Genomic DNA, 22,170 nt, shown 5'->3' with positions numbered 1-22,170 from the left:
GTTGTACTTTTAATGCTTGTTTTTCTATTACTTTTGCAGCTTTCCTTCTTATTTACCTATATCCTTGTGTCATTATTGCAAGAAATCTGGTCAGGAGAAATAAACATTTCACTTGTATCTGGGTCCTCCTCTTATTCCTCTTATTAGTATTTTCCCCTCCAAATCCAATAAAACAAAAGTAATCAAACCTAATCAAAGATGAAAACATAAAGAGTTTATTAATTTAAATGAGGAGAGCCAGTTGCCACCCTGACATTCTTAGTGTCTTGATTCTGGTGGATGCAATTCTAACTAACCAGGCTGTGACCCTTTGATGTAAATTTAGAGACCAATTGATGTGCCACGTTAGTTGGTTCCAGGATGAACTTGTATAGCAAAACAGTCCTTTTGTCCTTGTGTGTGATTAATTGAAGTGGAATTGTGATAGAATTTCAACTTGTGATAGTTTCAACTTGTTTCACAGTCAACCTCTAATGGTAGTATTTTCTAGTGTTGTTGTTGTTATGATGATGATGATGATGATTTATTACTAGAAGACTTTAAAAAATCAGGAATAATAGTATAGAAAAGCTCTGGGGAGGCTTTTCAATTGATTGGTGGGAAAACAGCTTTCCTTATCCAGTGCATAGTCTGGTCGACCTCCTGGTTACATAGCTTCACGAATATGTTCAGTGTGATGGATATAGACTTTATTATCTATGAGCTTTAAATTCTAATACCATTCATTTTCTAAATTGAGCCATGTCCACTTTTTATGCAACTGTAAGTTGTAATTGACTAACTTTTGCAAGAAGATCAGTTTCCTGTCATGAAGGTAAACCTGGAACATACACTGCACATACTACATGGCTATTTTACCTTTCAGCAAAAGGTAAAATTCTTCTACTGTTACATTCACCTCTGCTTGGCCTCCTTACTAGGTTTCCTAAATCTGCATTTTGCTACCTGTCAGTTCCTTGAGGAGTTAACCCATCAAGTTTGTTTCTTATACTTTTCTTTGTCTCTGTAGAATTGGGTTTGGAATCAGGCTCCCCAGGACAGAAAGGCAAGGGGAGTGTGAAGGAAGGTTGAAACCAGGAATGCTTTGGAGAGGACACAGTAGAGATGGGGAGGGAGAGGAAAAAGACACAGGAAAGCCCTTTAGGGATAGTGGAGAAACCTCCACGTTAATCCAATAGTCAGAAATGTGTTGAGAGTACAAACAAACTTGGGAGGGAATGCAATTCTATAAAATAATACAAACTATTTTCAAGCTCTTCAAAGATTTTACTTAGAGAATATGTATGATTCTTATCATCCTTCAGAAATTTATCATTTTGTATATTTTGTAGAATTTGAATTTCCTTAGAAAACTATAATAGTTTTCACTAACTCAGACTATCTCCTCTTTATTTAATCCTGTTATTAATATTTGACTACTTCTGTCTACAAATACCTCCTTGCATCTTAAAACTCAGCATTAACTGCATAGGGAGGCTCCTATGCACATTAATGACCTTTAATTTGGAAAGGAAGTACCCCTCTAAATGATCTTTAGTTATTCGAGAGCATGATTCCATTCCAGCCTAATGGCCTTTGAGGCCTGGATAGAGTGACTGGGCATTTTCTTTCAAGTAATAAGGCTGATTTCTGTTTATATGAATTAATCACTAATTCAACTATCTTGATCCTAGCAGTATGAAATTTGGGACTCTATAGCAATATAGGTATGAGAAGCTGCATATATAATAGAAAGATTCATTTTTGACTGTGAAAAATTCATTATCATTTACAATTCTTAGGGAAATTTTTGCTGTCATGACAACTATCCTTAGCAGAATCTCAGTTTGTTCTGCTTGGGAATCAAAGTGTTTAGATGATATAACCCATGGATAGGGTCCTAGTCTGGGTTGGGTTACTATAACAGAACCCATACTATAGACTGGTAATTTACAAAGAAAAAAAAAGGTTTCTTACATTTCTGGACATTAGGAAGTCCTGGTTGGAGGGGTGCACATCTGGTAAGGGCCTTCTTGCTGCAGCATATCCTGATGGAAGACCAAAGGGAAAGTGGGTGAGAACAAGAAGACTAGCTGGGGCTGGGGATGTGGCTCAAGCGGTAGCGCGCTCGCCTGGCATGTGTGCTGCCCAGGTTCGATCCTCAGCACCACATACAAACAAAGATGTTGTGTCCGCCGAGAACTAAAAAATAAATATTTAAAAAAAAAAAAAAAAAAAGAAGACTAGCTGGTAAAAGGAACCCAAATTCCCTTCTATAAGCCCACTCTTGCAATAACTAATCCATTCCCACATCAGTAAGATTTATCTGTAAACGACGTAATCACCTTCCACAGGCCCTACCTCTTAACACTATTGCACTGGTGATTAAATAAATTAATCACTGATTTGACTATCTTGATCCAATACATTAGTGTATACATTCAAACCATATCAGACAGGAATCAACTTCCTTTGAAATAATTACTATATCACATGTGGAAAATATGTATTTGTCATTGATTTAGGCTTCAAGTAGTTTTATGTTTTAAGCGATGGGTGCTCTTAATGATGATGTAAAGTACTCATTATTAATAAGCAAAGCTGACAACACATTTGTCAAGACTTAGCTTGCGTATTATTTCTTTAGGGACATTTTTCTACTTAAAATTAAGTAAACTCAACCATTATATTCTACACTTTTCCATCTTGTTCCTTATAAAGCAACTTATACCTTCATTTTAGTTAGCTTTACTTAAACCACTTTTTTTCCCCAAAATTAGTGCAGAGGCATCCCATTCTATATGCTTAATAAGTATTTTGCATATAATAAATACATGTGCAATAAATATGTACAATAATTCAGCTTCATTTGGTATAAAATGTATTACTTCTTAATTCTATAGAATCATTTATTTCAGATTTAGTGACAGCTATACATTTTAATTTATTCAATAATTAGCTTAACATAGCTAATCATGATAAAATCTCTCTGCTGTAGATAATAACTTTAGGTGAGAATATTATGTGAGAAGTGAAAGCATGATTCAAATATTCTGACCAAATACTTATAATCTTGTGAATATCACAGGCAGAATGTTTTGTGATTTATTTCCATTCCCCCTTTATATTTTACATATATAATGTTTATTGTTATGTTTTCAAGAAGAAAATATCATGAAAATTCCCATACAAAGTTGAGCCTTGTTTGTGAAAGTGTTCCTGTTTAAAACTACAAAATCTGTCTGAAAGTCATTTATGAATATACAAATGTATCTGGTAGCTTGGTATAAGCAGTCTGAATTACTACCTGGTATATATTTGGCCTTATATGAAGAGGACTATCTATGTCATCATAATTTTTTATTTCCTCCAAGCTCTAGAGCATAATTGAGTTGCATCTGTTTCTCAATTTCTTGCTTTTTCTGATACAAAAAACAGATCAAATCCACTAAGGGGCATAAGAAGTGGGAAAGGATAATTACTATTTATTCCTCACACTATGTAATCAATATCATCTTCTGGACTAATCAAAATCATTTGGGCCTAGTAGTTCAAATCACATGTAAATGTGTTGATTTATAGCAACATGAAATCTCAATCTCCTATTAAAAAAAACTAGCCAATTGCAAGTAAATGTATCTGGTATTTTTAATTAATTCATTTGAATTATTTTTTTCTGAGAATCTCTTTCTAATGAATATTGAGTTGGTATGCAAAATTTAGATGATCTGAGTTATGTCTAATAGCATCTGTGGTGTTTTAGCCTGAAGTGTCATGACTTAAAAAAGATGCTTAATTTTGCTCATATAAAGTTTAATGAGATGATGGTAGGATGAGGAGTGAAGCTCTTGTATTTTTGATATACCATTGTTGGAGGGTCTGGTTCACATAGTTATTTAGAGGTTCAGGCTGAGGCTTGATAGGATCTCTGCTTCTTCTAACATTTAGCTTCTGAAGTCTTCCTGCCAGTGGACATCCAGCTGGCTAACTGAGTAAGTGAAAATGTAGAAGACAGAACAGAAGACTTTATAGGCCCAGCAGAAAGGAGTGTACATCTCTTCTACTTTATATTCTGTAACCTGTTGTATGGTTAAGCCAAATGCAAAAGGACCAGAAAAATGAGGCCTTTCATGGGAGGTACAACTTTCAAAAATAGCACTTCTCTGTAAAGGACAGCTTGGATGTTTGGAGGATAGCTATCTACCTCCACTATGGGAAGAGAGTGACTGTGATTGCTATATTTAAGTAGCAACTAAAATTTTCTGCACAGTAATGGTATTGAAAGTAAGGCTTTTTAAAAATGGAAACTAAATACTATTAAATTCATAAGTAGAATAAATTTAGAAGTAGAGGAGATATAGATCATTAAGTTGAATCTTGTGTTAACAATTAAGGAGATTTTCTTAAATTTCTGAAACTCAAAACAGTTGTTTTTTTTCTTTTTTCCCTCTAGTGATGCTTCTCAAGTGAGGAGCTAAAACTCCCTTTTTCTGTGGTTGCTCAAATGAAATTGCTGAACAAGATAATCATTTTCCTTTAAATTTATATGCAATACATCATCTTGTTATAGTTATTATGAAATATAAACATTCTATGATGCTAAATTACATGTCTGTTTTTAAGAATAGCTATGCCTTGCAGTATTTTACAAAGTACTTCTAAGTCCTTACGACTCTTGAGCCCCTCAGTGACCTTTAGAAAAGATAGAACAGATATTATTAGCCACCTCTTTTGACAAAGAAGATGAGAATCTCAGTGTTTTAATGACTAGCTTAAAATCCTTTAGATGGTAAAGGTCAGATTAGTGAGAACTAAAATCCTATAATATTCTTTTTTTCATTAGTCACAATGATGGTATATATCCAGATCCTGGTAAGGGTCATTAGTTCAGATTTTTCAGTTTGTACAATCTGTAACAATGACCACTGCTGCAGGTGATACATGAATGACTAAGATGTCTAAAGAAACAGATCAGCAATGTTGGTTTATTCTTTTTGCTTGTGCAGTCATAATTTGTGTATTGGTTTTTAAATATTTATAGAGTAGAATTCCAAAAGTAGACAGATATTAAGCTTTTTTTTTTTCTTCTTAGAATCCACAAGGCACAAACCATCAAAACTGTACTTTAATCTACCTCTAAATGAACCCAGGGACTTCATAATGTATTTCTAAGTAAACTCAGAGTTTTGTTCCACTAATCTTTAATATGCTTCCATTTAGTATGGTTTACTTCTTACTCTTTATTCACTACCTCTTGCTAAGAGTTGTTTGGTACTGAGTTAAATGACAAAGTCCTATTCCTCAAGAGGATCACAAGCGTATGAGAAGAGACCTAGTAAGCAGAACCTTTCAAAGTCAATAAAGGCATGAGGAAGGATGTATAGGAGCCCCTGGGACCTAGAAGTAGAGTATACAGCCTCAAGTGAGGAGAGAATGGAAGCTATGAATGAGAGAATGAGTAAGAGTTCAAGTGAACATGTACTACTTTTTAAAATGTAAAATACAAAATGTTGTTACATTATTAATATTTGACTTAAAATTCTGAAATAATACTACAATGCAATATTTACATTTAGGCTTCCAAAAAGGAATTTAAAGAATCACTTAATGGAAAAATCATAAACATTGGAGAGAAAAAACTAAATAAAATATAAGTGCTAGAGTGTGCATGTAGTATGTCTGGATTAATAGTTAACTGGAACTTATTCTGTGCTTCCTTATGCATTGCAACCTACAGATAATGCTTGATTTGTAAAGTTTACCCTTCTCTTTACTCTGTCCTGGTTCTACTTCTGGCTATTCTTCATGATATTAGTCCCCATACCTACTGTGACCTACTGATTTTGTGTTTTTATTTCCATGGTGATTGCATATGACTAGTCTTCTCACACAGGTCTTCATCCTTCATATATTTCTTTGGCACTTATATTTCTGCAGGTCCTTTTTTCTTTCTTTCTTTCTTTTTTTCAAAATTCTCTTTGGCATTATTTATTGCCTGCCTAGAAGTGAAGTATGGTTACTCATTGTGAATTTGCATACTAAGACTATTTGACAGATCAAAGAATGGCCTTAGGAAGGTGTGTCTACGAGATAAGTCTTTGATATGTCCAATTATATAATGGCCCCAGCAGGACTGTGCTTGGCTATAAGGAACCCAATGGGGAACAGCCACCACCACACACCTTGATACCAGCCTAAGAGATTTAGAGAAAGGAAGACCTCTCCTGCCAAGTTATTAAGATTCTGATCTTAATCAGAACATTCATTTGATGTGATGGAAAAAATGGAGGACCTAGGAAATGGCTTTTTATAGCTTTGAGTCCCTGCATGCTTTAAGTCAGTTTATTTGCAAACTATAAAAATCATAGTTTGTTTATTTAAAAGAAAAACAACTATTCAAACTATTTATTTTCCTTTTACATGCCCCCAAAGCTGAGCTAATATTATATATTTATTGGTCATTGATCGCAATATTGTACAGCAATAACATATTTAATATAAATATCAAAATTACCCCAGAATTACACCCCAGTGATTCAAATGTATGAATTGCCAAGATCATTGTAATGTCATGTGTAGCTAATAAAAAAATTTTTTAAATTGCCCCAGAAAACATTTAAGAAACATTGTGCTTTACTAAGTTCATGAACAGACTTTGCTGACTTTAAAAGTATAGCTGTTTCAGAAGTTGATTAAAGGCAGCTACAGCTGCAAGACTCTTCGTTTTTGTTCTTGTTCTCACTTTTTGTATGATAAAACTTTATTTTTTGTAAAATAAATATAATAAAGGTAAGCAAAAAATTTGAAGAGGTTTGATATTTATTTTTTCAAAACAATATTTATGTTCTAGTCTCATAGACATTTCCATTTAGTTGCCATTCAATTTATTCCATACATCCATCTTTCATTTACCCATCAAAGGCTGATTAAGTGTCTACTTTGTGCTGCCTCATTCTAGAGGCTGGGACACTTGAGAAAGAATTTAGGTCATTTCTATTTTAGAGGAGTCTAGACGGCTAACACAAACCAACCGGTAGATCATGTCAGGTAGCAATGCATTGATTCAATGTTATGAAGAAAAAAGCATAGCAAAGATTGCAGGGTGGGGGCAACTGTTTAAACTAGGGAAGCCTCCTCTGAGTGGGCGATATTTGGTCAGAGGGCACAGTAAGTCCATCCCTGTCAGAGGAGCAGCAAGATTATGGTGCCTGAGAAGGGAACTTGCTTGGTCTGCTGGATGAGGAACCAGAAGATTAGCAGGTCTAGAGTTCAGGGAGTAAGGAGGAGAATGGTCAGAGATGAGGCCAGAGGTATAATGTTGAGTGACAGAAATGCAGAGGTGACTAAGACATCCTTCAACTTCAAGAAGTGTGCATTGAAGTAAGCACATGTAGGTGTTGCAAAAAATTACATCCAATTGTGGTTTGGTGATTTTATAAAGAAAGGAACAAAGTGTAGGGCACAGTGAACTACCTGCCTCAACAAGGCAATGATGCTAAAGTGGGACTTGAAGGGTGAAGAGGGTTTTCCAGGAAGGAAAGAACAGGAGGAAAGGATATCCCAAACAGAGAGAGCAGCACATGACTAAGTCAAGGAGTTGTGAAACATCCTAGCATATGTTAAGCAAAATGTTTAATATGATGTTAAAAAAAAAATCAAAGATGCATGTTTGAAAGTTAGAGGAAGTGAGTGTGGAAAATAAATTAGAATCAAACTGTTAAAGGTTTCAAGTTTTAAAATCTTTCAAACATTAAAGTATTTCAGATAGTTTTTCCTTTGTTATTTATTCTGTAGAAGTTTAAAATTCTGATTCATTGCATTTAACTTATTGGTTTTCTCTGCCTTTTTTATTTTTATTTTTTATTTTTGCCATTCTTTTAAGCAAGGAAAATGATTAACAATGGATCTTATAGAAAGGAAATGGCTCATCCATTTTCTCAGTGGAGATAAGTGGTGAATTTCTAGGCTAATTTAATTTTTAGGTCTTCAGAATAAAACCCCAAATCTCCAAGTTAGGCCAATATTATTTAATAATTATTTACTTTTTTAAGAACAAGTAGGCTTTCCAAATTTCCTCACAGTTATTGACTTTCTATAAGCTTTAGAGTTATAGTTATGTATTTTGATGACCACTTTTGTGTTCATGTAATATAACTTTTCAGATTTTCAATATTTTGAATGACTGTTATTATTTAAAATTTATTCACTTTATTATCTGACATCCTAATTGGAAATTTTACAAATGAATTATAAATAAATCCTAGATTCTGAACACAAGTTTTCCCAATGTGTTGTTTTAATCTGTGAGCCTCAAAAGATTTCATTTCCAAACTGATTTCATTGGCCTTTTTTGAAGATTGAGATGCTTTCCTAATTCCTAGGAGAACAACTTAAGTTCTCTATAAGAAATCAAAATCAGCTCATGAATGTTAGTCATTCTATTGGCTTAAGGCTGATAAATTGCAATGCCAGTGGTCCCTTGATGCTCTTCATTAAAAATAAAGGTACTGTGGTGAATTACTGCCATGGGAAGCTGGGGCTTTGGGGTTCTGCAGAGGAGCATGCAGCGCCCTTAGAGATGTCGTTGGATCTCTGGGAGTTTTCTCAGGTCCTTCTCTGGCTATATTAGAGGGCCTTTTATTAGTGGTTGGAAACCTTCACAGTTCATGTAGATGGTCAAGGGGACAGCTGGGCAGGTGGTATTAATGTTTTAGAATAGACATGTGGGGCTGGGGATGTGGCTCAAGCGGTAGCGCGCTCGCCTGGCATGCGTGCGGCCCGGGTTCGATCCTCAGCACCACATACAAACAAAGATGTTGTGTCCGCCGAAAGCTAAAAGAATAAATAAATATTAAAAAAAATCTTTACAAAAAAAGAATAGACATGTGGACAAAACATCAGCATCACCCTTACATTCATACCAATTTTTAAAGAGGAAGTGGTTACCTAAATAAAGTGGGAATTTGTGGAGCCCTCCCTGACCAATAGTTGACTTCACATGTCTGATAGCTTAAAGGGTCTTATGTAACCAAGCTTGAAAAGTTTGGTATATTAATCCTTTTGTGATATATTATTGAGAAAGGAAGAACAGTGAAACAGAAGTCAAATGACCTGAGCTGGGCAGAAACTCTAATTTATCCACATAGGGGCCTTTACACATCAGTTCATTTGAATGCCACAATTGTCACAGAGAATAATTAGCACTGTGTTTTCCTGATGAGTAACCTGACCTCATAGAAGCTGGATTTCTAGACCTTTGAACTGGAATCTAGACCTTTCTGGCTCCAGTGTCCCTGCTCTCATCTCTTCTCCCTATCACGAGTTCCATCCCTGCTGGGACTTGATCTTTCTGATCCATAGTTCTGCTCCACTTATTGCCACAGCACAACAAACACCTCAGCACTTAATGGTTTAAAACAACAATTTTCATCCTCACAGTGGGCCTCATCGACTTACTTACTTGGCAGTCTCAGGCTGACATTCAAAGACCCTGGCTCTAGAGACCCTACAGTGCCACTTCACCACATTCTATCAGTGGAAGGAAATGACATGGCCAGCCCTGACTCAATGATTGGGAAATGGACCCTGCCCCTTGACAGGAAGTCTGCAAATGTCTGATGACCTATGGAATCAGTCACTCATCTTTTCTGTCGTTAAGTTTTTTTTAAAGCCTATTCATCTTTTAAAAAATATCTTTATTAATTTATTTTTATGTGGTGCTGAGGATCGAACTCAGCACCTCACATCTGCGAGGCAAGTGCTCTATCAATGAGCTACAGCCCCAGCCCTGTCTTTAAATTTTAATACATTGAATTATTTTCTATCATGACCAAACCACTGAAGAATGTTAGAAAATGAAGCTTTATATTCTTTAATCTGTAAAATGTGTCTCCTAATTTTATCCTGCATTACCATTGTTAAGAAGATAATGGTTTGAAATGAGACAATGAGCATGAAGGTGCTTCAAAAAACATAGACATGGAATTCATCATCTAAGGTGCTATTACATATTATAGATGTTAGGATTTATTGTTGAAAGGAGCTATCCAAAAATGTGTAAAAGTAAATGAAAAGGTGAAACAATCTGTAATTTATAGGACATGCTATATTTTCTTCTGTACATACAAAAGCATTCTGTACATTAATGGTTTTCTGAAAATCAGTTAAGCTGTAATTTTTAAGAAAAAAAATTAAGTGCCTTATTGTTGTTTGTGTGTATAAAATCCAGCAATGAATAAAATTTGAAAGAAGTCTAGGTCTCCAACCTGTGGGCAGCAGGTAGTAGTAGAGCCAGATGGTCTCTTACAAAGATCATTCTAACCTTGAGTATAGCGTTTTGGGTGGGGAGAGTACGGGGTATTGAACTCAGAGGCACTTGACCACTGAGCTACATCCCCAGCCTGATTTTGTATTTTTCTGTTTAGAGACAGGATCTCATTGACTTCCTTAATACCTCACTTTTGCTGAGACTGGCTTTGAACTTGCAGTCCTCCCACCTCAGCCTCCTGAGCTGCTGGGATTACAGGCATGCACCAATGTGCCCAGCTTGAACATAGCTTTAAAAAAAATGCTGTTTTTAGATATATATATATATATAACAGTAGAGTATAATTTGACATATTATATATACATGGAGTGCAACCCATTTCAATTTTGATCCCATTCTTGTGGTTGTACATGATGTGGAGTGTACACTGGTCATGTATTCATATATGAGCATAAGAAAATTATGTCTAATTTATTTTTCTGTCTTTCCTATTCCCATCCATTCTCCCTTCCCTTCATTCCCCTTTGTCTAACCCAATGAACTTCTGTATTTCCCCACCCTCCTTTGTTAGCATCCATATATCAGAGAGAACATTTGGATTTTGTTTTTTTGGGGACTGGCTTATTTTACTTAGCATGAGAGTCTCCAGTTCTATCCATTTACTGAAAATGCCACAATTTCATTCTTCTTTATGGCTGAGTAGCTTATACTCAAAAGACATGAATATAGTTTTTTTAAAATTTTTTTCTTTGTATTTGCAGGTAGACAGAGTGTTTTACTTTTTTATTTGTTAGGTGGTGCTAAGGATTGAACCCATTGCGTCACACATGCTAGGCAAGCGCTCTGCCACTGAACCACATCCTAACCCCTTGAATATAGCTTTTATAAAAATCCTAAATTATTGATAAGCTACCATTTTATATAATACATCCTTCTTCTTAACTCCTTCCCCTTCTAAAATCTAATTCCATTTGATATCTCCAGGAATTATTGCAGTATGCTAAAATGAGTTCTAAAATGGAAAACCTAAACAGCTACAAAACAGATATGCTCTTGAGATTTCTTTTTTAAGGGAGAGGTGAGACTTTAGGACTCTTCTTAGGAAAAGGTTCTTAAAAATCAACCCTGAGCAATCTGTTCTTAAATTGCTCTAATCATTGATGACATCATAAGATTAAAAAGCTTTCTTTTGTGGAGTTTGGCTCTGATTTGGAGTTGTTTTTATGTATGCATATCTATTCAAATTGCATCCTGTACCATGAAACACAGGGATTAGAAAATACTTAAACCAAACCATAGGCATATTCTATTTAGCACACTGAATTAGTTGTAAATTTATTTTCAGAAGATTTGATGTGAAAGTCTGAAATTCTAGATTCTCTATAAGAATATGATAATTTTCGGCCAGTATTCTCATTTGCACATAATGGTTTGAAGCGCAATAGAATTTTCCCTCTTTAGATGGAGCATGTTCAACCTGGTCCCCATCACCCTCACTTCTCATATTTATATAACCTGCTTTGCTGCATTAGGCATTTGAATCTGAGCCAATGACAGAATGGTGGCTGAAAGAATCTAAACACTTCTTTCATGTTTGATAATCAAAGACCATTTGGGGACTGTTATTGGGCATATCAATGGTACTTCAGTAACAAAGGATGGAGATTCTCAGGAGGATGGGTGCAGTTCCATCTGCCTCCTAATCAAGCTCCGAATGGCAGTGGTACAGACTCTGCTCATCTTTGAACCATATCATAAAACCTGATTTTGGCAGTAATACTTTAGCACAGATTGTACCTGCTGCTTTAAAAATACTGCTTATCAGTCATCTTTAGCATCATATTGATATTGAAGCCAACACAGCCTGAAATTTTGACTTCCCTCAATGCTGTTGTTGAGTACAAAGAAAGGAGAAAAATCACTTTAATTCCAGATTACCTTGAATTTGGAATTCAAACACATAGCCAAACTAAATAATAGTAGTCAAATCCTTTGATCAAGTTTTGGGTTGGCACAATCTTTATGATCTGTATTTTTTATTATAAATATGAGTCCTGCAGTGTTTGTCATTATTAAATTTTTCTCAATATGTAGTTATCATTTTCATACTAATTGACAATTTTATTTTTGCTGCAGACATATAAACATGTTTATATACAATGGCAGGCATATATATTTTATTTTATTCGTGCGTATTAATATGCAGAATAGTGATTTCACTGTGGAATATTTGTACATACAAATAACATTTTGATCATCCCCACCTCTGTTACTATCCGCACTCCCATCCTCTTTCTCTTCACTAATAGTGGCGATTTTGATGTCAATTAAAAGACAACCCAAATGATTGTAGTTCTACTTTCTAAAACAAAAAGGGAGTGGATAAACACCACGGAAAATCATTGAAATAATAGCTTTTAATGATAGTAGTCAATATTATCAAGTATTTATTATGTACCAGCTCTATGAAATAGAAATTCTCAATTTTAGACGAAGACATTGAGGCATAGAGAGGGAATGAAACTGTCTAAATTTTCAGAAAATGGTGATTTGTTTTGTGGCAGTTTTGTTTCCAGGTCTGTTTTTAATCACCAGGCTCCCCACCTCTCAGTCTGGGATCTCTCAGACACATGTCACAGTTGCCACCAAATTTCAGAGGTCTGTTTCAGACATTATAAGAATGTGCAGGAGTTAAAGTTTAATGGGCTTTTGGGAAATTCTGTGTGAAACTTAAGGACTTATATCCAAAGATATCATAACGTCAGATAAAAGGAAAATTAATCCAGGCGAAAAATTGGTGGAAACTGAATTTTCCTTTTAAAATAAAATCACGTGTTTCCACTTGAAATTGCCTTTCTCTTCTGAGACTGTTTGAATCGAGCCAGTGTGTGCTCGCAAAGTTATTTTTAAAATGTGCAAAGATGAAAATTAGGGTGAGGATATTTGGGTTTGCTTAGAACGGCATCTGGCCACAGAGTTATAATCCACACACTGTACAAAACAGCATAAAACATCACAGCACTGAGCACTGTGTCGACTGTCTTCACTCCTGATTGTAAAGAATGAAGCATGAAAAACCTGAGGCGGATTAAATAATGAGAAATAACTTCACAGATATGCAAGCAGGAAAGATATAGTATAAGTCCCTGCTAATTCAAGTGCCCAGGGCTTTATGGACCAATGGCTTGGGCATCACCTGGGAGCTTGTAAGAAATGCAGAATCTCAAATCCCAGGATCTATAGAAGCAAAAACTATATTTACATCAATAGCTAATTTATATGCATGTTGAAGTCTGAGTGATTGGATTCTGCCAGCATTTAGCTGTGCAACCTGAAATAAGTTGCTTATTATTCTGTCTTATTTTCCTCCATTCCTTCCATTTATTGTGTGTAGATTCTGAGCAACCTGATTCATGCCATCTTCATTTAGTTCCTTATGAAATGGGGAGAGTGATAGTAACTATCTCATTATTGTAAGGTTAAATAAAGTAGTAAAAAATATATAGAACATTATCTATAGATAGTATATGATTAATAAATGCTTGCAGTGCTTATTTTAGTTATTGTCTCTCTGGTGTTGTATATTATCTTACTGATTACGTAACAAATGGTGTAAGGAATTTCTCCCAAAACTTCTTATATAGAAATATACATATGCTTATAAAAATTGAAAAGGTAAGTGGGGATAAATTTTCCCAAAGTTAAACAGCCCAGTGGAAAAAACACTGGAGTGGCAATTTGGAAAAACTAGTTTTAGTTCTTTTGACCTTGAGTCTGTCATTTAACTCCTTTGGATTTCATGGCCATTATATGAGAATATAAAATGCTTTATATTGCTTATAGTAGTATTTCATAGATTTATAGAGATGGTAATAACCAATTACTATGCATACATTATCTTTATGAGAATTTGTGGTAGGGTACTCAGGTAATTCTTTTGTGGCACTATAATGGGTATTTTTAGAAGCTTCAGAAGATCTTTCTCATTATTACTGTTGTGCACAACCATATGCCCTAATTGCCCATTTCTAGTCCCAAGTTCATTTTTTCCACAAGAAGTAATTTCCTATTTGAAAATCTGTTCATTATATGATGGTGCCAACACATTTATTAAAGCACCAATTCTCTTTTTATGCCACCTTTCTGTCCGGGTGTCTGCCTGATTCCTTGTAGGCAACTCCACAAATTTTTCCTGAATGAAAGATAGTGACTTCACCCTAATTTCCATTTCTCCATCTTAAAAAGTCGATGAAATTTGTTTCTTACCATTTTTGGTAGTAGAATTTATAGCAAAATATCAACTATATAATAACCAAGAACTTTGTGTTTGGCCTTCTCTGGAATTCTTCTTTGCCTAGAAGTCTGTCCCCAATTCCTAATTAGCTTGGCCAGTGTTTATGTTGGACTGAAGTGTATTATTATGAAACTTTTGTATATGAATAAACCTTCTTGGATCCTCTTTTAACTGCTGCTTTTATTTCTCTTTCTCAATTGGTGATAATAAATTTTCTCAGTGAACATGCAGCCAACACATTGAATAAATATTTAAACTGAGTTGGGTATTGAAGGGATGTAAATTAAATTAGGCCATCCCTCCCCCCCCACACTTATTTAAATATGTCTTCAAATCATATCTCCACCAAGGAGGTTTGTGATTAAAAAGAAAAAGGAAGAAAGGGAGGAAGAGGGAAGGAAGAATGAGTAGTTTCTTCAGAAGGAGGGGTATCTATTTTGCTTAAGCATCAGATCCATAAATAAATAAAGACCTTTCTAATCAACATATCTCTGAGACAAAGATTCAAGTCATTAGAAAAGAGACAGTCTCAAGGGAACCATGTTCATTTAATAAGGTTTAAAAGTGTGGACACTTATCTAAAGGGAGATCTTTGATTATAGATTCAAAATAATTACTTCTAGCACTAAGAGGGCCAGAAGGAATTTACTATGATGAAGAGGAGTTTATAGCTTTTGTATATAAAACTGGTGGATTTCAGTTCCCTTTCCTTTATTAGTAGCTTTTATAAGATATATTGGCATAGGTATTTAAAGTATAATTAGTGTAATGTACAATTTGCTAAGCTTTAACATATGTATAAAATATAAAGTTATCACCACAGTTAAGAAAACTATCCAGTTATCTTGGGATTGATAGAGGTATTTAATTGGAATGTTAGAATCAGATTCCATCTCAGCAAAAATGAATTCTAATGTTGAATTTTGAAAAGAAAAGTTAGATTTGTGTAGATTTATTCATGTTTAGTCAAAAAGTAATGTTTTTGTAAGTGTAGTTTCAGATTTTTGTTTTGTTTTAAAATATAGGGTGTGGCTGAAAAACGTACTGTAGCATGACTGGCCTCCAGTGGTATCATTGAAGAATAGCATCACTACTGAATTCACAGCCACAGTAGAAAATTAGAAGAGCAGAGCAGTTATACACCAACCAAGGTCATGTGCCATACTCTTAATTGGCTGAGGTTGGTGAGATGGAACATCAGTTCTGGGATCACCCCAATGTGGAAGAAGTGTTCTAATGCTGGGTAATGCTTTAAAGTAGTTGCTCCGGAGTTTTTCAGAGAAAATATCCAGGTTTACACTGGTTTCATTTTCAAGGATTAGAAACTTGCTTCTCTCTGCTGTGTTGATACTTCAAAACACCTCTTTATTATGTCATCTTCTTTCTTTCTTCTTGTGACTTTTTTTTCTTATAGCTTTTAATTTTGGTTACATATTCCAAGTACTCTGAAATTATACTCATATGAGGAAAAATTAAGGATGTGCATAAAATGGCATCTTCAATTTGAAGCTTTTTTTTTTTTTGTAGTACTGGCCTTTTGAACACAGAGCCTCACACATGCCAAGCAAGTGCTTTATCAGATTGAAGCTGTTTGAATGAATGATATGTTTGGGTAAACAAAAGGTTTGCTTGTGATTTGTATCAAACACAAAGAAAATAATCAGATCTTGAACTCTTATGTTTTGGCATGTCTTTTCTCTTTATTCTTTCTATTAATCTACTGTCATCCTCAGTAGAGAAAACAGGAATCATAAATTAAATGATAGGGACCAGGCAGGGAAAGAATCTAGGATAGAATAAATGAAGCAGATATATTTCTGTTTATCAGCATATTAATAATTCTTTCTATTGAAAGTCAGTTTTTCAGCATATGAAAAGGAGAATTTCAAATAATTGGGTTGGTGAAGACCAGCTTGGAGTTGGACATGAAAATCTGCACCACTAAATTATTTCTCAGATTTTTCTGCCCACCTTTCCCCCAACCTCCAGAAGTCACTATTATCTTCGACCTTAGTGACCAAGACTGATGATCCCCTCATCAGCTGCCACATGGTGTCTGAACACTCCTTCTTCCACTGCTCACTGCTCTATCAGAGGCTCTCCTGATGTCCCAGTGCCCTTGAGGGGCCAAATATCCATAATATCTGTTTAGAACTCATCTTCCTCAAGGTGCTATTTTGAAAGGCTGTGATTAGGGTGTCTTGTGCCTGTGTGTGTCTTACAAACTTCATCCCAAATCTTTCTACAAAGTTCACCTATTGAGCGCTTGGGAGCTGACCCGGAGGTAAATGCCTATGATAGCAACCAGCCTGTCCTGTTTCAGAAAGATCTGTAGCTTGCTACCTCAGTGGCCTTATGACTTGCTCATTTGTCCATTTGATCGAGTTCATTACCAAAGGACTCCAGCTCTCTTCATCAATTAGGATTAATTGATTAGGTAAATAATTAATTGATCACTAGAATCAATGAAACCCCCAAGTAACAATGGTTTAAATGAGAGAAAATCCAGATGGAGGTAATCTGGGGCTGGTAAGGCATTCTGCAGAGTCAGGAATCAAGAGTGCTTCTATTTCGCTGCCCTGTATCACCATGATGAGTCTTTCTCTTCACTACATCATAGCCTGAGCTGATGGCTCAAGATCTAAACATCATGCCAAGCAGAACAGAGAGATGCAGGAAAGGGTATTCATGCTTTGTAGGACACTTGCAAAATTTGCAAATGTCCTTTTTAAAAATTCTACTGGTCATTACAGGACCACATTTGCTTTTAAATGAGGCTGGGAAATATAACTTTTAATGACACATGTGCAGCCATATGCCCCACTATTATTATTGTATAATCATTATTATTATCCAAAGCAAGAGGGGAGAATACCTATGAAAGAGCAACCAGCCAACTTTGCTACACTATCCATGTGAATAAGTTTCTGGAAGGCCTGCCCTGCCTGTCCACCCACTTGTCTATATCTGGGTTTAAATTCAGTCTAAGACTTCACTACATCTACCTATTAAATTTTATTTCTTTGTACAATAGCATGTGCCTTGGCCAAGCCAATATTATTATTTCAAAGCTATCATGAGCTATTTTATTTTTTATTTTTTTATTTATACATGACACTAGATGTATTTTGACATACTATACGTACATGGAGCATAACTACATAAACTATTTTATTTGGTCTTATCTATGACAAGTATTACCACTCTTTCAGTTTTATCTTCTGGCTCATATTGACTATCATCTGTATAATTGTTCCGTGTCACTATCTCATAGTATTGTCTTAAAAATGAGAGACACTCAGTCTGTCTGTTAACTAGAATATTCCATATTGTGACCCTTTGTACCAACTGTGCCAAATAGTATATTTAGATGACAAGTATTTATTTTCTGAAATTCTGCCCATGGAAGGGTATAAGCCTATGTTAATTTCTAATGGGTCTTAGAACTCATACGAATTGTTTAGGGTTGACTTTAGGACATTCAGCAATGTGATTTCTTTATTTCTTTTTAAATTTAAATATATTTTTATTTGTTCTCTTTAGATATACATGACAGAGTGGTAATTTCTATTTTCTGAGTGAGTCCTGGCTGATTCTCTGAGGTATAGATCTGGCCACTTTGAGATACTGTAGTGAGAATAATAGATTTGGTTATACAAATTATGCCCAATTTATACAGCTTGGAAGTGTGTTTATAATTAAAGTTTACTCTTTCTCCAATCAAATGGGAAAATAAATCAGGATTGATTAGTGTTAGCTGTTTTTCAGAGCTGTTTGGTATACTTTTATTTCAGGAAACAGTATATGGAAAATCCAAATTTTGCCCAGGGTTAACCCTGTTTGGAGAGGTATTGATTTTAGATGCAATCAAAAGAAAATGTACAAATATATTCAGGGAAATTAGAGCCCTGTGGATATGTGTGCACTGTCAATTATTTTAGTTTCTATAAAGCTAACTTTGAAATTAGTGTTAGTCATTAGCTCAAACAAAAAACCAACATAGCTAAAGATGATTTTGTCTTACTCAAACACATAAACACCTATACTTATGTATGATTTGAGCAAGGTGATCATTAAAGCCTAGTGTATCTTGGGTCAATAAATGCTACTCATGTGATTTTTTTTTAATTTTGGAGTTGATATTTCCCTTCTGTATTTCCCACAGAGGGAAATTTATAGCATTGAATGCATTTTAAGAAAGGAAGAAAAATCCCAAATTCAAGCATCCAAGTTTCTATTTTAGGAAACTAAGAAGAGCAATATAAGCCTTCAGTTAGCAGAAGAAAAGTGTAAGTAAAACTAGAACAGACATTAATGCAACTGAAAACAATAAAACAACAGAGAGCCATTAACCAAAAAGCTGATTCTTTCAAAAGATCAATAAAATGGATACATCTCTAGCCAGACTCACCAATAAGGGAAGACAGAAATCGCTAATATTAGAAATGAAAGAGTAATCATCACTAACCTCATATACATAAAAGACAATAAATAAATATGGTGCATTACTTAGATAAAATAGACCACGTCTTTGAAAAACATAATCTGCCAAAACCCATAGAAGGAGAAACAGATTGTGTGTAAGCTGTGTTTATGAAAACAATTGAGTCAGTAATTAATTTTCCAATACAGAAAACATGGAGCACAGATGATAGCACTGATCCGTTGTAACAAACGTTTAAGGAAGAAATTCTCTACAATCTCACCAAAAAAATTAAGAAGAGAACGCTTTCTAATTCATTCTATGAGGCCAATATTATGTTAATATCAAAACCAGTTAAAGACATGACAAGAAAGTAAAGCTACAAACCAGCTTCTGTCATGAGAAAGATGCAGAAATCCTCAGCACAATATTAGTAAATGGAATTCAAGAATGTATAAAAAAGATCTATATTATACCCCATTATCAAGTGAGATTTACTTTGGGTATAGAGGGTGGTTTAACATTTGAAAGCCAATTCATTACAGCAATAGGCTAAAGAAGAAAAAACATCTGATCAGATAAATAGGCTTAGGAAAAAAAATTGACAAAATCCAACACTTTTTCCTCTTTTTTTTTTTTTTTTTTTTTTTGGTGCTTGGGATTCAACTGAAGGCCTCAGGCATGCTAGGGAAGTGCTGTCCCACCAAGCTATGCTTCCAACCCCCAAAACTATTCTTTATTTTTTAAAAAGTCACAGCAAACTAGGAATATAGGGGAACTTCCTTAATTCAATAAATAGTATCTATAGAAAACTGACAGCCTACCTCTTGCACAGTGGTGAGGAACTAGCTGCTTTTCCCCTAAGATTGGGAACAAGTCAAGAATGTTCCCTCTCACCACTCCTATGTTCCACTGGAAACGTAGAATGGTAAAACTGTTCAGTGTAATTCTGTAATGGATGCACAACACTATATATTTGTCAAAATCCATAAAATGTCACAAAAGAAGTAAACCCTAATGCAAACTGTAGACCTTAGTTACCTAAAAATAAAAAATTAACACAAACACTTTCCAAATTCCAGAGATAATTGCTGATAACGTATATATGTATCTCTTTTCAAATGCGTATGTGTAAATGGATCATAATTAGTTTTTACATTTATCAATGAATTTTCTATTTCCATAATAGCAAAATAAATCAGGCTTTAACTCAATTCAGAGATACTACTTCTTCTACTATAAAAATGGAAATACTTAAATTTTCCAGGAAATTCAACATGGACCCCAAAGGAAATGTCAAATTCTAGACATTAGTGTGGTGATAGGACTCCAGAGATATACAACTTCAGCATTTTTGATCATCAGCATTCCTCCCACTGTTCTTAGCCATCGACAAATCAGACATTCTTTCATATATTTATACATTCATCCCCCTATAAGGACAATATTCCAGGCCGAGAGAAGCCCACTTCAAGTCCTGATATGCGAAAGGCCCCTATCACTGGTGTGTGGTCAGGGGAGAAGACCAAGGGAAGCCAGATTGCAAAGGCTCTGGGATTGCCACTAAGTTTAGTGGAAATTCATTATTGATGAGGCATTTGCTAAGCAGAATCAAATTTATAATTTACTTTTGCACTGAGAAGAATGTAGGATGGATGGAGTAAATAGAAGTGGTGGAGTTAATGGAAAGCTTTTTTTGTAGAGTTGGTGAGATGGTTGGTGTCTGTGGGGACAAAATGAAGGTATAGGTAGAAGACATTTAGGTAGAAAAATTTATAAGGTTCAGAGACAGATTGAATGTGGATAACTCCTACATTTTGGGATGGGTACTATTTACCAAAATGCAGATATTGGTAGGAGAAACACAACTGGGGTGAAAGATCCAGAAATATCCATCAGACTTACAGGTGAATGTGTCAAGTGAGTTGCTCAGAAGAGAGATTCAAGAAAAAAACTTTACATTTTAAAGCTGGGCATGGTGGTGCATGCCTATAATACCAGTACTTGAGAGGCTGATGCAGGAGATTACAAGTCTAAAGCCTGTCTTAGCAACTTAGTGAGACCCTGTCTCAAAATAAAAATATGAAAAGGGCTGGGATGTCGCTCAGTGAACCCCTGGGTTCAGTTCTCAGTATAGGAAGGAAGGAAGGAAGGAAGGAAGGAAGGAAGGATGGATGGAAGGAAGGAAGAGAGATGAAAGGGAAGGGAAGGGAAGAGAAGGAAAGAGAAGGAAAGGAAAGAAGCTTTGTGTATGGCACAGACAGGAAATTTAAAACCAGGGGAATAGATACTTCTGCTGATGAGTTTATACAGAGTGAGAAGAAAGGAGCCCCCAGGACAGTTCTGAGCTTCTGAATTTGCTGAAAAAATGAGACTGAGACATAGCTGAGAAGATAGGAAAAAGAATAAGAGAATTTTGAATGGCAGAACCAAGGGAAGAAAGTTTAAAAAGAGGACAGAATATTCCACTGTGAAGTAGTGTTAAAAGATTGGGTAAGACGAGGACTGACAGATCTCTATTAGATTTGGTCACCTGAAGGTCACTAGTAACTTAGTAAGATATTTCTAGGTATCTTGAACCACAATTTCTGTTTCTCTCCCCTTTCCCAAGTTTTGTTTGTTTTGTTTTTTGTGTGTTTTTTCCTCCCTACCCATGTAGTTTTTCACCTTTCTCTGGTCCAAAGAAAAATATGACACAAGGAGGGAGCAGGTAGGAAGAAGGAAACAGGATAAAAGAAAAAGTGCAACATGGTATTTAATTTTGTGTTATTCTTCACAGAATTATTTTTCCACCTTGTTACATTCATGCAATTTGCTTACCTTTATCTACTTAGAAAAATCACTATAGTTTTATTTAAAATATCTGTTTCATTAGGCTCACATAAATGTGACTGAATCATAAACAGAGCTTTATAATTTAGTAGCTGTGATCCATAACATAAAATGAAATTGACCCTAATGTGGAATGCAGATATTGTGATATGGCCATGTCAGGGTGACTGGAAACTTTTCATCCTTTTTCCATTTTATTTCTTATAATATTCACATAAGAAAAGACTTGGCATTAAAAGACTTGCACAAATGCTTAGATGATCAGGATCTGAGAATTTGATAGCCTTCATGGCATGAAAACATCAACTGTCTAAAAAACAGTATTGTCTAAGACTGAAGATTTATTTTAAGTGGTAAATGTTTTTTTTTTTAAAT

At 35.0% G+C, this 22,170-nt stretch overlaps 1 protein-coding gene and 1 long non-coding RNA gene across 16 annotated transcripts in view; one reads left to right on the top strand and one right to left on the bottom strand.

Moving 5' to 3' along the window:
- Positions 1 to 22,170, top strand: part of Ank2 (ankyrin 2) — a 636,862-nt gene that overhangs the window by 345,494 nt on the left and 269,198 nt on the right. The window lies entirely within an intron of this gene.
- LOC144366866 (uncharacterized) overlaps positions 1 to 22,170 on the bottom strand; it is a 62,942-nt gene that overhangs the window by 29,817 nt on the left and 10,955 nt on the right. The window contains exon 2 of the long non-coding RNA XR_013426009.1: positions 1,957 to 2,027. This is a non-coding gene — a long non-coding RNA (uncharacterized LOC144366866). The remainder of the gene's footprint in view (positions 1 to 1,956; positions 2,028 to 22,170) is intronic.

This window comes from Ictidomys tridecemlineatus, chromosome 9, assembly GCF_052094955.1.
Source record: "Ictidomys tridecemlineatus isolate mIctTri1 chromosome 9, mIctTri1.hap1, whole genome shotgun sequence".
In the NCBI taxonomy this organism is placed as follows: domain Eukaryota; kingdom Metazoa; phylum Chordata; class Mammalia; order Rodentia; family Sciuridae; genus Ictidomys; species Ictidomys tridecemlineatus.
The sequence above is the reverse complement of the archived record's forward strand: the minus strand, read 5'-3'. Positions and strand labels throughout refer to the sequence as shown.